At 39.7% G+C, this 17657-nt stretch overlaps 1 pseudogene; it reads left to right on the top strand.

The window, feature by feature from the left end:
• The first annotated feature begins 14590 nt into the window (after window positions 1–14590).
• LOC127131646 (elongation factor 1-alpha-like) lies at window positions 14591–15277 on the top strand (annotated as a pseudogene).
• The last annotated feature ends 2380 nt before the right edge of the window (window positions 15278–17657 follow it).

Here is a 17657-nt window from a genome sequence, read left to right on the forward strand (position 1 = left end):
AACTTTCATTTATGCATCTCTTAGTTTTACTTTTCTAAAAGAAATCAATCATTCAAACATGCAGAATAAATGATAACCCCGTTGAATCCAATGACTTTACTCCCTCTCATAACTTTGACTCCCCTATCTACCAAGCGGAAAAAGAGGGTGAAGAAGATTGTTACATCCCCGACGAATTGGCAAGGCTGCTCGAGCACGAGTCCAAAGCCCTTCAGCCACATGAAGAACCGGTGGAAACAATCAACCTTGGCACAGAGGAAGAGAAGAAAGAAGTCAAAATCGGCACCACGCTTGAAGCAAGCGTCAAAGAGAGATTGGTTAAGCTGCTACAAGAATATGTGGATGTATTTGCATGGTCATACCAGGATATGTCAGGCTTAGACACCGACATCGTTGAGCACAAGCTGCCACTTCAGCCAGAAGGCCCGCCAGTGAAACAGAAACTCCGAAGAACAAGACCAGATATGGCTCTGAAGATCTGTGAAGAAGTCAAATGACAATTTGACGCTGGTTTCCTTGCAGTGGCAAAGTACCCACAATGGGTAGCTAATATTGTACCTGTGCCTAAAAAGGATGGCAAGGTGAGGATGTGTGTTGACTATAGGGATCTGAACAAAGCCAGTCCAAAACATGATTTCCCTCTACCACACATTGATACTCTGGTAGACAACACTGCAAGTTTTGTTGTATTCTCCTTTATGGATGGTTTTTCGGGATAGAATCAAATCAAGATGGCTCCAGATGACATGGAGAAGACCACTTTTATCACCCCTTGGGGCACGTTTTGCTACAAGGTGATGCCTTTCGGTCTCAAAAATGTTGTGGCAACTTACCAAAGAGCTATGGTCACTCTTTTCCATGATATGATGCACAAGGCTATAAAGGTCTATGTTGACGACATGATCGCTAAATCTCATAATGAAGAAGATCATATGAGCCATCTGAAGAAGCTATTTGAACGCCTTAGAAAGTTTAGATTACGATTAAACTTTGCAAAATGCACATTTGGTGTCTGTTCGGGGAAGTTGCTTGGTTTCATCGTTAGTCAACGAGGAATTGAGGTAGACCCTGACAAGGTCCGAGCTATACAAGAAATTCCTGCTCCACGTACCGAGCGAGAGGTTAAAGGTTTCCTTGGATGTTTGAATTACATCTCAAGGTTTATCTCACATATGACGGCCACGTGTGAGCCTATCTTCAAATTGCTTCGAAAATATCAAGCCATTGAATGGAATTCTGATTGTGAAAGTGCTTTTGAGAAGATTCGTCAATACTTGCAAGAGCCTCCTATTTTAATTCCACATATCCCAGGAAAGCCATTAATCATGTATATAACTATGCTTGAAGGGTCAATGGGATGCGTGCTGGGGCAACATGACGAAACTGGTCGGAAAGAACATGCAATTTACTATCTGAGTAAAAAGTTTACTGATTGTGAAAGTCGATATTCGCTTTTGGAGAAAACTTGTTGCGCGCTAGCATGGGCCGCTCGTCGTTTGAGGCAGTACATGATTTGCCATACTACTTTGTTGATCTCAAAATGGATCCAATAAAGTATATCTTTGAGAAACCTGCCTTGACTGGAAGACTTGCCCGTTGGCAGATGCTCTTATCCGAGTACGACATCCTGTACGTAACCCAGAAGGCAATCAAGGGAAGTGTGTTAGCAGAGTATCTTGCTCACCAACCAGTTGAAGACTATCAGCCATTGAAGTTTGATTTACCCGATGAGGATATAATGGTATTAAAGGATTGTGAGATCCCAGGCCCAGATGAAGGACCAGAACTAGGATCTCGATGGAAGCTCGCGTTTGATGGGTCCTCCAATTACAGTGGTCATGGTGTGGGAGCGGTTTTGATGAATCCAAATGGTGGCTTTACCCCTTTCACAGCAAGGTTATGCTTTGATTGTACGAATAATGTCGCCGAATATGAAGCTTTTATCCTTGGTCTTGAAGCCGCAATTGATCTCCTAATCAAGATCCTTGAGGTGTATAGAGACTCAGCCTTAGTGATCTATTAGGTCAAAGGTGAATGGGAGACCCGTGATACGAAGTTAATCCCGTATCGTGCTCATGTTGTAAAAATGATAGAATACTTCGATGATATCACTTTCCATCACATCCCAAGAGTAGAAAATCAAGTGGCTGACGCTTTGGCAACATTATCATTAATGTACCAAGTCAGATTCCATAATGAAGCTCCACTTATTTGAATCGAGCGAAGAGATAAGCCTGCTTACTGTCAGTTGATTGAAGAAGAAACTGATGGTAAACCATGGTTTCATGACATCAAGCGATATCTTTTAAGTCAAGAGTATCCAGAAGATGCTACATTGTTGGATAAGAAAACTCTGAGGAGGTTATCGTCCGAATTCTTTTTGAGCATTGATGTGCTTTACAAGAGAAACCATGACATGGTTCTGCTCAGATGCGTGGATAGACACGAAGCAGACATGTTAATTAAGGAAATTCATGAAGGATCCTTTGGAACTCATGCTAATGGACATGCCATGGCCAAGAAAATTTTGAGAGTTGGCTATTATTGGTTGACCATGGAGTCCGATTGTTTCAGCTATGCAAGAAAATGTCATAAATGCCAAATTTATGATGATAAGGTGCATGTACCGCCAACACTGTTGAATGTTTTGACATCACCTTGGCCTTTCTCAATGTGGGGCATCGACATGATTGGTGCTATAGAGCCTAAGGCTTCCAATGGTCATCGCTTCATCCTGGTTGCCATCGATTACTTTACTAAATGGGTGGAGGCTGCTTCCTACACCAATGTGACGAGACATGTGGTCGCTCGCTTTATCAAGAAGGAGATTATATGCCGCTATGGAATCCCTAGCAAGATCATTATAGACAATGGTTCAAACTTGAACAACAAGACAATGACAGAATTATGTGAGAGTTTCAAGATTGACCACCATAATTCTTCTCCCTATCATCCAAAGATGAACGGTGTTGTTGAAGCTGCCAACAAAAATATCAAGAAGGTCCTGCAAAAGATGGTGAAAACTTATAAGGATTCGCACGAGATGCTACCCTTTGCTTTGCATGGATACCGAACCTCAGTCCACACTTCAACAGGGGCAACCCCATTCTCCTTGGTGTATGGGATGGACGTAGTTCTCCCAGTCAGAGTACAGATACCTTCCACGAGGATATTGATGGAGGCCAAGCTAGATGAAGCTGAATGGATCCATAACAACTATGATCAACTTAACCTCATTGATGAAAAGCGTATGACCGCTCTGTGCCATGGATAATTGTACCAGCAACGAATCAAGAAAGTGTTTGACAAAAAGGTCCGTCCTCGAGAGTTCAAGGAAGAAGATCTCGTGCTCAAGAAGATCTTGCCAGTACACAAAGATTCACGTGGGAAGTGGACTCCAAACTATGAAGGCTCATACGTTGTAAAGAAAGCATACTCTGGAGGTGCTTTGTTTCTCACAACTATGGATGGAGATGAGCTTATTCACCCTATGAACTCTGATGTAGTCAAAAGATACTATGCCTAACAAATCCCGGTGGATTGAAAACCCGAAAGGGAGATCCAGGCAAAAATTAGGGACAAAAGGCATAGACTGCATCAGTTTATCACTGATCAACACAGAAGAGCTAAAGATGGAAGATCAATCCAGTTACTCCCTTCAGAAGCGAAGTTTTGTGGAGTCATTGTTATTAGGGATAGTAGTAGTCATTGCGATTCAATGTAAACCTTTCCCTATTGCCGATTTCAAATGTGTAACATTCCATGGAGCTACACCATTTGTGTGTTACCATTCTTGAATAAATACAAGTTTGCCTATCAAAATTTATCATTTGCTATTTTTCTCTGATTTTCTTTGTTATGCAAAACGCCATTTATTTGTTAATAATGAATTTTGAACTCAAAAAGATTTTTTCAACATATTGAGAAACACAATTTTGCTTTGACATGTGGAAATATTAAAAGGAAACCTTTCGTCTTTCCCCACAAGTCTCAAGTTGCAAGACTTCTCTGGGATGATCAACCTATATCTCCAGAGAGCACGGATTTAGCATTCTCCCTGGGCCAGTTGTAACTGTTGAGCTTGATAGATCCTCCTTTAATACATTTTTGCTCACTCCTTCGGTTGAGTTATTGGTGTTGAGGATTCAGTGCCTCCATAAAGCTTTCCCTAATTTCCAGTCTGTATTGTCAGCATTTGCATATCATGATCATTCATATATCATGAACATAAGCAAAATCCAAATCATGCATAGCCCGAAGTGCTTCGCGCTCATTTGCATAATCTCAGGTCTCGTTGTTGATTGTATCCCTTGACCTCTAAGACCAGTTGTTACTGGCGTAGTTTGTTAAGTCTGGTTGTCACTAGTGTCTTTGTCCAAATTCAGTTGCAACTGGTATCCTTTAAAGTCTGGTTGTAACCAGCATTTGTTTTAAGTCCAATTGTTATTGGCATCACCTGTTAAGTCCAGTTGTAACTGGGGTTCGAATGTTAAAATCCAATTGTAACTGGTATCTCTTTAAAGCCTGGTTGTCACCAGCATCTTATCTCAAATCCAAACGTAATTGGTACCTCAAGCACAGTTGTAACTGCCACTTTGATAAAATCCATTTGTAAATGGTACGATAAATCTGGTTGTAACCAGCATTGTCTGCAAGTCCAATTGTTATTGGCATTATCTTTTTAAGTCCAGTTGTAACTGGCGCTCGAATGTTAAAATACAGTTGTAACTGGTGGCTCTGTAAAATCTGGTTGTCACCAGCATCTTATCTTAAATCCGATTGTAATTGGTATCCCCAATCAGAGTTGTAATCGGCACTGTCTTAAAATCCATTTGCAAATGGTATGATAAGTCTGGTTATCACCATATTTATTTGTAAGTCCAATTGTTATTGGCATTGTCTATTAAGTCCAGTTGTAACTGGCGCACATTTTGAAATCCCCAGTTGTAACTGGTATCTTTTTAAAGTCTGATTGTCATCAACATCTGTCAAATCCAGTTGTAACTGGTATCCTTTTAAATTCTGGTTGTCACCAACATCTGTCAAATCCATCTGTAAATGGTATCTTTAAGTCTGGTCGTCACCAGCGCCCTTGAAGACCAGTTATAACTGGTACTAATGTGTTTGAGGATGGTTGTAACCTATGTTTATGGTATAAGTCCAATTGTTTTGGCACCTACGGAGAGTTTTTCTATCCTGTTGACTCTGGGTTCCCAGAAAGTGGTCATTTGGACTGTTTCATTGATAGTAATTTCCAGAATGTTTAATCGGATGATTTTCTTGAAAGAAATCTCCAGATTTGTCAAGAATGTTTAAGTTTTCATCAGGTCATGTGTGAACTTGTTGATATACTCTCTTTGATTTTTCTGATGTTGTTAGGTCATGTCTGAATCTGCTGTCAGAACTTCTTGATATTCCCCAGCATTGTCAAGTCATGTATGAACCTGTTGTTGAGCCTTTATGCCAGTATTACCAGGTCACATCTGAATCTATTTTGGAAGAAACTTTCTCTATGATTATTCCAGTGTTATCAGGTCATGTATGAACCTGTTGTAGGACTTTTCCTTAAAAATATTCGGGTTATTAGTAAGTCATGTATGCACTTACCGTCGAAACCTCTTGTATTCTAAGTGTCGTTTGTTAACTTTCACTTTGAGTACTCCATGTTGTGTGTGTAACACCCTTCTAAAATACCCCAATATTTAATTAAAATAACAAAATATAAATCAGAGTAAATATGCAATCAAGGGTGTCACACTTGACACTTCACACCGTGTTCCAAAATATCTGGTCATACTCATTTATTTATCAAAATAAACATTTGCATAATTCGCAGCGGATAGAAATTAACAACAACATGCAAACCATGTAACACATTACAGGTAAGATCATTCAACAACCAACAATGAAATAAGGTAAAACATCCCGTCCCGATGTTACATCTACCAGAGCATGACCCACTAAGGAACTACACTAGACTCCAAGGGCTAGCTTCTACTCAATCACTGCTCGTTACCTGAAACATAGTTGTAAGGGTGAGTTCCTCAATCGATATAATAAGCATTATAAAATATCATGTAGTGTTAAGTAAATTAACACATCTCATCACCCTAATCAGATCACACATTCAGCAACAGCAACATCAACTCAATATCATAATCATACTCAACACAACCACACAACACACGTATAATATTGGAATACATCCATTCATACTATACGCCATACATACATTATGCAATGAGACTCCATGCATGCGGTACCGACTATTCGTGAACATATAGTTCAACCTCACCGACCAAATCCAGGTACGGCTACCAAGCTCACTAGTCCCACTCATTTGAGACCTAGTGACTCACTCACTAATTCCTCACCATGGGAATTAGCTACCACCCCAAGGGCTAGGATATGCACGCTAATCACCTAGCATGCAAACATCAACAACAATCCACAATACTAACTCACTAATTCCTCACCATGGGAATTAGCTACCACCATAAAGGCCACAATATGCAAGCTAAATCACTTAGTCATGCAAACATCAACAATCATCCACAATGGACATATGCTCACACTCTAAGCCATAAATAGTCCATTCATAATTTCATACATGATAGATACATTCACAACATTATGCATATCATCATACATCATCAACATATTCACCACATAATCATATCATGTCATACCACATAGTCAATCACAGCATTAGCACACTCTACTAATACCTATACTACTCAAAACAACGGGAAATGATCCATACTCTATCATACATCAGCTAAGTTACATTACTCAGCTGCATAACCAAAAACTGCACAACAACAGCACAGAAAATCACAATCCTGCCCATACGCGTATTGCCTAGTCCCATACGCGTATGGCCCATTTCTCAGTCAATCCCATACGCGTACCACCTATCTCATACGCGTATGCTACGCGTACCACTTCCCCATACGCGTACCAACAGAGACCAAACCACGTTCAAACATCATCTTCTTCATCCATACGCGTATTGCCTAGTGCCATACGCGTACCAGACCATCTCATACGCGTATTGCCTAGTGCCATACGCGTATGACCAGAAACCAATTTTCCAGATCTGCTATGGTTTTCTCTGCTACGAGATCTCCCAATTCCAACCTCCTACAATCCAATTTTACACAGTAATCGTTCATATCATTTAACACGAATCATACCCTATTCAATTTCACCAATTCTAACATTTTTACCTCTAATTCCTACGAATTCCTTTCAATCATAATCCAATTTCGTTCATCCAAAAGTTCACAATTTCATCATGCATCATTCCAAATAGAGTCAAATCAATGGTCTATCACTACCCACTACATGTTAACCCATAATACCCATTAAACGACGATAAACCCCCCTTACCTGAGTTAATCCGGCAAATCTCTGAGCTTTGAGCTTTTCCTCTCTTCAACCCTCATTCTCTTGCTCTTTGCCCTTTTCCACTTTTTGAGCCGCTTCTCTGTTTTCACGTGAAAACTCTTTTAACCAAAATGGAACTCTTTTCTTATTTCCAACTTATATACTTTCCAATAATTATTATTCCAATAATAATAATAATAATCCAATAATTCCAATTATTTAATTAAATTAATAAATATAATATTAACTTAAATTAAATAATTATCTTATTTTTATCGGGGTGTTACAACTCTCCCCCACTAAAAGAGTTTTCGTCCTCGAAAACATACCTCAAGCGAAAAACTCTGGATAGGACTCCTTCATCTGACTCTCAAGTTCCCAAGTCACATTGCCACCTGCTGGTCCTCCCCAAGCTACCTTCACCAAGGCAATCTCTTTACCCCGCAACTGCTTCAACTCTCGATCCTCGATCCTCATAGGTGATGTTTCAACAGTCAGGTTATCTCTCACCTATACATCATCTATTTGGACTACATGCGACGGATCAGGAATGTACCTCCTCAACTGAGACACATGAAAAACCTCATGCAAATTCGCAAGTGACGGCGGTAAAGCGATACGATAGGCTACCTCCCCTATCCTCTCCAAAATCTGGTAAGGACCAATAAATCGAGGTGTCAACTTCTTCGACTTCAAAGCTCGACCAACACCGGTTATCGGAGTAACACGAAGAAACACATGATCTCCCTCTTGAAACTCAAGTGACTTCTTCCTCTTGTCGTGATAACTCTTCTGACGACTCTGAGCAATTCTCATCTTCTCCTGAATCATCTTAATCTTTTTCGTAGTTTGTTGAACAATCTCCGGTCCAACCACAGCACTCTCACCGGACTCATACCAACATAAAGGTGTCCGACATCTCCTACCATACAAAGCTTCAAACGGTGCCATACCAATGCTCGAATGAAAACTATTGTTGTAGGTAAACTCAATCAAAGGTAAGTAACAATCCCAAGCACCTCCCTTTTCTAAAACACAAGCCCTCAAAAGATCCTCTAGTGACTGAATCGTCCTCTCAGTCTGACCATCAGTCTGCGGATGATATGCAGAACTCAATCTCAGCTTAGTTCCCAAAGCCCTCTGCAAACCTTCCCAGAACTTCGATGTAAATCTAGGATCTCTGTCCGAAACAATACTCGACGGAATACCATGCAAACTTACAATCTTCTCAATATACAACTCAGCTAATCTCTCTAACGGATAATCCATTCTGATCGGGATGAAATGAGCCGATTTTGTCAATCTGTCTACAATCACCCAAATAGCTTCAAAATTCTTACTTGTCCTCGGTAAACCAGAAACAAAATCCATACTGATACTATCCCACTTCCACTCTGGAATAGCCAACGGTTGCATTAGCCCAGATGGCTTCTGATGCTCAATCTTTGACTTCTGACAAGTCAAACAAGAATAAACAAAACTCGCAATTTCTCTTTTCATTCCCGGCCACCAAAATAACTTTTTCAAATCATGATACATCTTCGTAGCTCCAGGATGAATACTCAAGCCACTACGATGTCCTTCCTCAAGAACACTCTTCTTAAGTTCGGTAACATCCGGAATACACACCCGATTACCAAATTTCAAAACACCATTCTCATCAACTCTGAATTCACCACCTTGACCTTGATTCACTAGAGTCAACTTATCAACCAAAAGTATATCGGATTTCTGACCCTCTCTAATCTCATCCAGAATACCACTCGTTAACTTCAACATTCCCAATTTAACACTATTGTGAGTACTCTCACACACCAAACTCAAGTCTCTAAACTGCTCAATTAAATCCAATTCCTTAACCATTAACATAGACATATGCAATGATTTCCGACTCAATGCATCAGCCACTAAGTTTGCTTTACCCGGATGCTAATTCAAACCAAAGTCATAATCCTTCAGAAACTCTAACCATCTCCTCTGTCTCATATTCAGCTCTTTCTGATCAAACAAATACTTTAAACTTTTATGGTCACTGAAAACCTCAAATCTTGACCCGTACAAGTAATGCCTCCATAACTTCAGAACAAACACCACAGCTGCCAACTCTAAATCGTGTGTCGGATAGTTCCTCTCATGAACTTTCAGTTGTCTCGAAGCATAAGCTATAACCTGCTTATTCTGCATCAACACACCACCCAAACCCAACAATGAAGCATCACAGTAAACCTCAAATGGTTCCGACGAACTCGGTAATATCAGAATAGGAGCAGTAGTTAACCTTCTCTTTAACTCTTGGAAACCTTCTTCACACTTTGAGTCCCAAACAAACGCTTGCCCCTTCCTAGTCAACATCGTCAACAGTAACGCCAACTTAGAGAATCCTTCAATGAACTTCCTATAATAACCTGCAAGTCCAAGAAAACTCCTTATCTCAGAAACTGACTTCGAAGCTTCCCACTTAGATACCGCTTCTATCTTAGAAGGATCAACAGCAACACCATCTCTTGAAATCACATGACCAAGAAAACTAACCTCTTCTAACCAAAATTCACACTTTGACAGTTTAGCAAATAACTTCTTTTCTCGTAGAACTCCTAAAACCACTCTCAAATGCTCAGCATGCTCTTCTTCAGATTTCGAATACACCAAAATATCGTCAATAAACACCACAACAAACTGATCTAGGTACGGATGGAAAATCCTATTCATATACTCCATAAATACTCCAGGCGCATTAGTCACACCAAAAGGCATTACAGAATACTCATAATGTCCATACCTTGTTCTGAAAGCAGTCTTCTGAATATCCTCAGTTTTCACACGTATCTGATGATATCCCGACCTCAAATCTATTTTGCTGAACACACTCGCACCAACTAGCTGATCCATCAAATCATCAATCCTCGGCAAAGGATACCGATTCTTGATCGTCACTTTATTCAGTTGCCTGTAGTCCACACACAACCTCATAGTACCTTCTTTCTTCTTAACCAATAACACTGGTGCACCCCACGGTGACACACTCGGACGAATAAATTTCTTATCCAACAGATCTTCCAACTGACTCTTCAGTTCAGTTAACTCAACAGCAGACATACGGTACGGAGCCATCGACACCGGCCTAGTACCAGGTACCAAATCAATCGAGAACTCAACTTCACGCTCTGGCGGTAATTCATTCACTTCTTCCGGAAACACATCAGGAAAATCACACACCACAGCTAGATCGCAAATCACCAGTTTATCTTTAGCCTCCAAAGTCGCTAACAGCATAAACAACTCTGCCCCATCTGCTACTGCCTCATTCACCTGCCTCGCTGATAGAAACAAACTCTTTCCTTCCTCGATCTCAGGAAAAATCACAGTCTTATCAAAACAATTGATATAAACTCGGTTAAACACCAACCAGTTCATACCCAGGATAACATCAATCTGCACTAGTGGAAGACACACTAGGTCCATCCCAAAGTCTCTACCAAAAATACTCAAAGGACAATTTAAACAAACTGAAGTAGTAGTCACTGAACCCTTCGCAGGAGTATCAATCACCATACTTCCATGCATCTCAGATATCTCTAACTTAAGTTTCACAGCACAATCCAAAGATATAAAGGAATGAGTTGCACCTGTGTCAATAATAGCTACAAGAGGAAAGCCATTAATATAACACGTACCTCGGATCAAACGATCATCTGCAGAAGTCTCAGAACCCGATAAAGCAAAGACCTTGCCTCCCGACTGGTTCTCTCTCTTCGGCTTAGGACACTGTGGGCTAATATGACCCACCTCTCCACAATTGAAACAAGTCACAGTCTTCAACCGGCACTCTGCAGCCAAATGACCACCTTTTCCACACTTGAAACACTTCTTCTCATTACTGGTACACTCATGGATACGATGTCCAACCTGGCCACATCTGAAACACTTAGCAGGGGCACTGGAGTCTCCCCCACTAGGCCTCTTCATTCCACTCTGTCTCTGGAAACCCTTGCCAGCTGCATACGGTTTCCCACGATCATTCTGATTCTTGCCTTTTCTATCAACCCTCTGCTGATAGCTCTCCGCTCTGGCTTTGGTATCCTGTTCAAAAATCCTGCAACAGTCAACCAAATCAGAAAACACTCTAATCCGTTGATACCCAATAGCCTGCTTAATCTCGGGACGTAACCCGTTCTCAAACTTCACACATTTCGAGAATTCCCCAGTAGCCTCATCATAGGGAGTGTAATACTTCGACAGCTCTGTGAACTTAGCAGCATACTCAGTAACAGACCGATTGCCCTGCTTCAATTCCAAGAACTCTATCTCTTTCTTTCCTCTAACATCCTCTGGAAAATACTTCCTCACGAATCTCTCTCTGAACACAGCCCAAGTGATCTCAGCATTCCCAGCAGATTCCAACTCAGTGCGGGTAGCAACCCACCAATCATCTGCTTCTTCTGACAGCATATGCGTACCGAACCTGACCTTCTGGTTATCGGCACACTCAGTCACTCGGAAGATCCTCTCGATCTCCTTCAACCACTTCTGAGCACCATCTGGATCGTATGCTCCCTTGAAGATTGGAGGATTGTTCTTCTGGAACTCACTCAGTTGACGAGCAGCTCCCATTCCCACAACATTCGGATTCCCTCCAAGTACTCCAGCTAGCATACCCAGAGCCTCAGCAATCGCAGCATCATCTCTACCTCTTCCAGCCATCTCTATTCTGAAAACCCAACAAGCTAAAACAATAAGTACGGATAGGGTTACACAACACCTATCACATACAGGGAAACAGAATAATTACGACTCGACTCGACCGACTATGCTCTGATACCACGAATGTAACACCCTTCTAAAATACCCCAATATTTAATTAAAATAACAAAATATAAATCAGAGTAAATATGCAATCAAGGGTGTCACACTTGACACTTCACACCGTGTTCCAAAATATCTGGTCATACTCATTTATTTATCAAAATAAACATTTGCATAATTCGCAGCGGATAGAAATTAACAACAACATGCAAACCATGTAACACATTACAGGTAAGATCATTCAACAACCAACAATGAAATAAGGTAAAACATCCCGTCCCGATGTTACATCTACCAGAGCATGACCCACTAAGGAACTACACTAGACTCCAAGGGCTAGCTTCTACTCAATCACTGCTCGTTACCTGAAACATAGTTGTAAGGGTGAGTTCCTCAATCGATATAATAAGCATTATAAAATATCATGTAATGTTAAGTAAATTAACACATCTCATCACCCTAATCAGATCACACATTCAGCAACAGCAACATCAACTCAATATCATAATCATACTCAACACAACCACACAACACACGTATAATATTGGAATACATCCATTCATACTATACGCCATACATACATTATGCAATGAGACTCCATGCATGCGATACCGACTATTCGTGAACATATAGTTCAACCTCACCGATCAAATCCAGGTACGGCTACCAAGCTCACTAGTCCCACTCATTTGAGACCTAGTGACTCACTCACTAATTCCTCACCATGGGAATTAGCTACCACCCCAAGGGCTAGGATATGCACGCTAATCACCTAGCATGCAAACATCAACAACAATCCACAATACTAACTCACTAATTCCTCACCATGGGAATTAGCTACCACCATAAAGGCCACAATATGCAAGCTAAATCACTTAGTCATGCAAACATCAACAATCATCCACAATGGACATATGCTCACACTCTAAGCCATAAACAGTCCATTCATAATTTCATACATGATAGATACATTCACAACATTATGCATATCATCATACATCATCAACATATTCACCACATAATCATATCATGTCATACCACATAGTCAATCACAGCATTAGCACACTCTACTAATACCTATACTACTCAAAACAACGGGAAATGATCCCTACTCTATCATACATCAGCTAAGTTACATTACTCAGCTGCATAACCAAAAACTGCACAACAACAGCACAGAAAATCACAATCCTGCCCATACGCGTATTGCCTAGTCCCATACGCGTATGGCCCATTTCTCAGTCAATCCCATACGCGTACCACCTATCTCATACGCGTATGCTACGCGTACCACTTCCCCATACGCGTACCAACAGAGACCAAACCACGTTCAAACATCATCTTCTTCATCCATACGCGTATTGCCTAGTGCCATACGCGTACCAGACCATCTCATACGCGTATTGCCTAGTGCCATACGCGTATGACCAGAAACCAATTTTCCAGATCTGCTATGGTTTTCTCTGCTACGAGATCTCCCAATTCCAACCTCCTACAATCCAATTTTACACAGTAATCGTTCATATCATTTAACACGAATCATACCCTATTCAATTTCACCAATTATAACATTTTTACCTCTAATTCCTACGAATTCCTTTCAATCATAATCCAATTTCGTTCATCCAAAAGTTCACAATTTCATCATGCATCATTCCAAATAGAGTCAAATCAATGGTCTATCACTACCCACTACATGTTAACCCATAATACCCATTAAACGACGATAAACCCCCCTTACCTGAGTTAATCCGGCAAATCTCTGAGCTTTAAGCTTTTCCTCTCTTCAACCCTCGTTCTCTTGCTCTTTGCCCTTTTCCACTTTTTGAGCCGCTTCTCTGTTTTCACGTGAAAACTCTTTTAACCAAAATGGAACTCTTTTCTTATTTCCAACTTATATACTTTCCAATAATTATTATTCCAATAATAATAATAATAATCCAATAATTCCAATTATTTAATTAAATTAATAAATATAATATTAACTTAAATTAAATAATTATCTTATTTTTATCGGGGTGTTACAGTGTGTCTGACTCTCCAACAAGATTGTTATCCCCAGCGAGTTGGTTTTACCCTATTTGTCTGTCTCCCTGTGGACCATCAGTATTCCTCACAGATTGGTCTGTCCAGTAGCATCTCCTGTTAAGGATTCACTGTGTCCCTAACAGATAAATTCAAAAATAAAGAATCCTACATCCATGCATATCATATCATAGCATTTTCATTTTTCAGGTTCAAAATCTGGGTCTCCATGGTATTTAACCACCCCCCACTGCGATCCGATGAAAAAGTGTTGTTTCATTTTCCTCTGGTGGAGGATGTTTAAATAGGGGCAACTGTCATACCCTGATTTTGGCCCTGAAAACTTTTCGCAATCGCTCACTCGCTCACTCTCATTTCCTTCTGTGCGGCTAGCTTTTTCCTTCAAGATCTTGTGTAATTTTAAGCTTAAGCACAGATGGGTAAGGAAAAGGTTCATGATTAACATTGTGGTTATTGGCCATGTCGATTCTGGGAAGTCAGCCACTACCTGTCACTTGATCTACAAGCTTGGAGGTATTGACGAGCGTGTGATTGAGAGATTTGAAAAAAAAAAGTTACTGAGATGAACAAGTGTTCATTCAAGTATGCTTGGGTGCTTGACAAGCTCAAGGCTGAAAGGGAAAGAGGTATCACTATTGATATTGCCTTATGGAAGTTTGAGACAACTAAGTACTACTGTATCGTCATTGATGTTCCTGGTCACAGATATTTTATTAAGAACATGATTACTGGAACATCACAAGCTGATTGTGTTGTTCTCATAATTGATTCCACTATTGGTGGTTTTGAGGCTGGTATTTCCAAGGATGGTCAGACACGTGAACATGCTCTCCTTGCCTTCGCTCTTGGTGTGAGGCAAACGATCTATTGATGCAACAAGATGGACGACACTGCACCCAAGTACTCGAAGAGTAGGTATGATGAATTTGTCAAGGAAGTTTCTTCCTATAAGAAGGAGGTTGGCACAACAACGGCAGTCAAAGACATGGATTCCTTTGTCCGTCAAAGATACACATCTCATAGATATGGCATTTCATAACGAAACCAAAAAAAAAGATTGATATTGACCTTTGATCTCTGAATTAAAATCATTTCTTACACTACAAACATACACAATGTATTTAACGTGCTTTAGTGTTCAAGATAATGAGTTTATCTTTGATGCTTCGACCAAGTTCTGTCTTGATGCTACTACCACGGAGTTGCTTATTGGCTTTTATTCCGCTATTAAAGAAACTAATGCATTTTAAGAGTTGAAGCAGAACTGAAGTTTATTTGGATTTAATCACCATCTATTCATTATTTGATGTGAATTTTTGTCCTCATGTTTTAAGAACCTATTTCATTAATCGGTGTGCTATAAAGTACTAGGGTGAGCATGATATGATGTCCATATATGAAAATCCAAACTGGTTTATGATATCGATGATACTCTAAATAGTAATTAACTGATCAATCAAAGAATTCAGAGCCGGCTTTTTTTTGCCAAGAGATTAGGACAATTCAATGCAAACAAAGTGAAGTTATACAAAATGAGAGTTTTTGCTCCAAATACCCCATATGTGAAAAAAAATTCCTGATATGCCCTGTTTTGAAAAAAAATTCCCAGATTGCCCCCTTTTTCTCTTGGGCCTCGTCACTTGAAGTGACGAGGGGGTGCTGGACGAAATTATGGCTCAAGGGCTCGGCATATGGATTGACGAGGGATTGAACGAAATTTTATGGCCTCATGGGCTCGTCACTTGAAGTGACGAGCTGCTAAAGGAAATTCTTTTTTTTTTGTTTTTATTTTAAATAGTATATTAAATTGTAATTATTATTAATATAATTGTTTTTTAAATATTAATTCTATATTTAATTAATATAATTGATTTAATTAAAAATAATAAAAATTTATTTATAAAAAAATATTTAAAATAAATAATAAATAATTTATAATAAATAGTAAATAGTAAATAATTATTATTATTATTATTATAATAATTTGTGATATTGTTATTTTTGAAATATTATTAATAAAAATGAATAATTTTTAGAATATTAATAATAGAAATAGTTGGTGTTTTATATATTAATAATAAAATTGTTATTTTTCCCTCCATAATGTAAATCTTTCTTTGGGAATGATATTTTTCCCGCCAAAAAGTTTTTGTGTTTTTACTGTCTCGGCCAATGATTTGCCGAGTATTCAGTTATTAATTTTTGTATAAGTAGCAGAACTGGTAGAAATGAAACTCACACCACCAAATCCTTTCTTTAGTTCATAATGTCTGTTTGTGGTCTTGTATTTTATGGACACGGTGAAAAAATGAGTGTTTGCCTTGATCCGCAATGGAATTTCAGAACACTGATTTCTGCCATCCACACTGGCTTCCGACAGTTGGGCGGGCGTCGTATGAAGGTGAGGAAAGTAGAGTATCGTTGTCCATACATAACGTTGACTGATGCAAGCCCCGATGGTACGTACATGTATTACCTGGATCGTATAGAAAATGATGAAGATGTCCAATGTATGTTTTCGGCACATAGTGGTGAAGTTAATAGAGGAGTTGAAGGTCCACTTGTGTTGGTTGTTGTTGTTGATTAGTTTTTTAATTACCAGTTGTGTTGATTGTTGTTGTTGTTTAGTTAATGTGGTCGTACTTTGTAACCAGAAGCCTTTGATTATCAAATGTATTTCATAAATGTTTGTTCCCAAAAGACATTAGAAATACAAAATGGTTTATATATATTATGTGCATAGTAGTTATTAAATAAATAAATAAACATAGTCATCTGAACGAATATTTAAAACAACAAGATAATCATCTGGAAGGTCGTTGGGATGATCCTGCAACATTAGGACATTTCCTACGCATGTGTCCTATTTCGCGACAAATTCCACACCTTCTCTTCTCCTTCTCAACGTCGTCCATCTCGGTTCTAATCCTGGTGCTGTTTGGGCGCCCTTTCTTCCTCCTTCTCATAGAGTCGTCGTGGCAAAGAGTATATCCTTCATATTGTGGCCAATTCTCCTCATGGGGAAGTCCTAGGAAACTCTCCTGATAGACCTTGAAGACGTTACAAATTTTGAAGACGTCTGGAATGTGAATGGAATAGTCCTGGCGTATGCTCGAACATGCTGCGATTACATGAGAGCAAGGTAAGTGAAATGCCTGAAATTTCCCACAGTCACAGTGTTGTTTCCTTAGATCAACGCTGAACGTTCCGGTTGGTCGACCGTCGTTATGATTAATCTTCTCTTGGACCATGAAATAAAATCTCTCTCGGTCGAACTGCATGACGTTATGCGTGTTAGCTTTGATGACTTCCTCAGCCATCCCCTTGTTGCAGTTATCAGTGAAAACCTGCCCAGAGGCTAACATTTTTGTCCACTGATGGCCTCTTCTACCAAATAGTGATCCTAAACGATAGTACGT

This window comes from Lathyrus oleraceus, chromosome 3 (assembly GCF_024323335.1).
Source record: "Lathyrus oleraceus cultivar Zhongwan6 chromosome 3, CAAS_Psat_ZW6_1.0, whole genome shotgun sequence".
Lineage (NCBI taxonomy): Eukaryota > Viridiplantae > Streptophyta > Magnoliopsida > Fabales > Fabaceae > Lathyrus > Lathyrus oleraceus.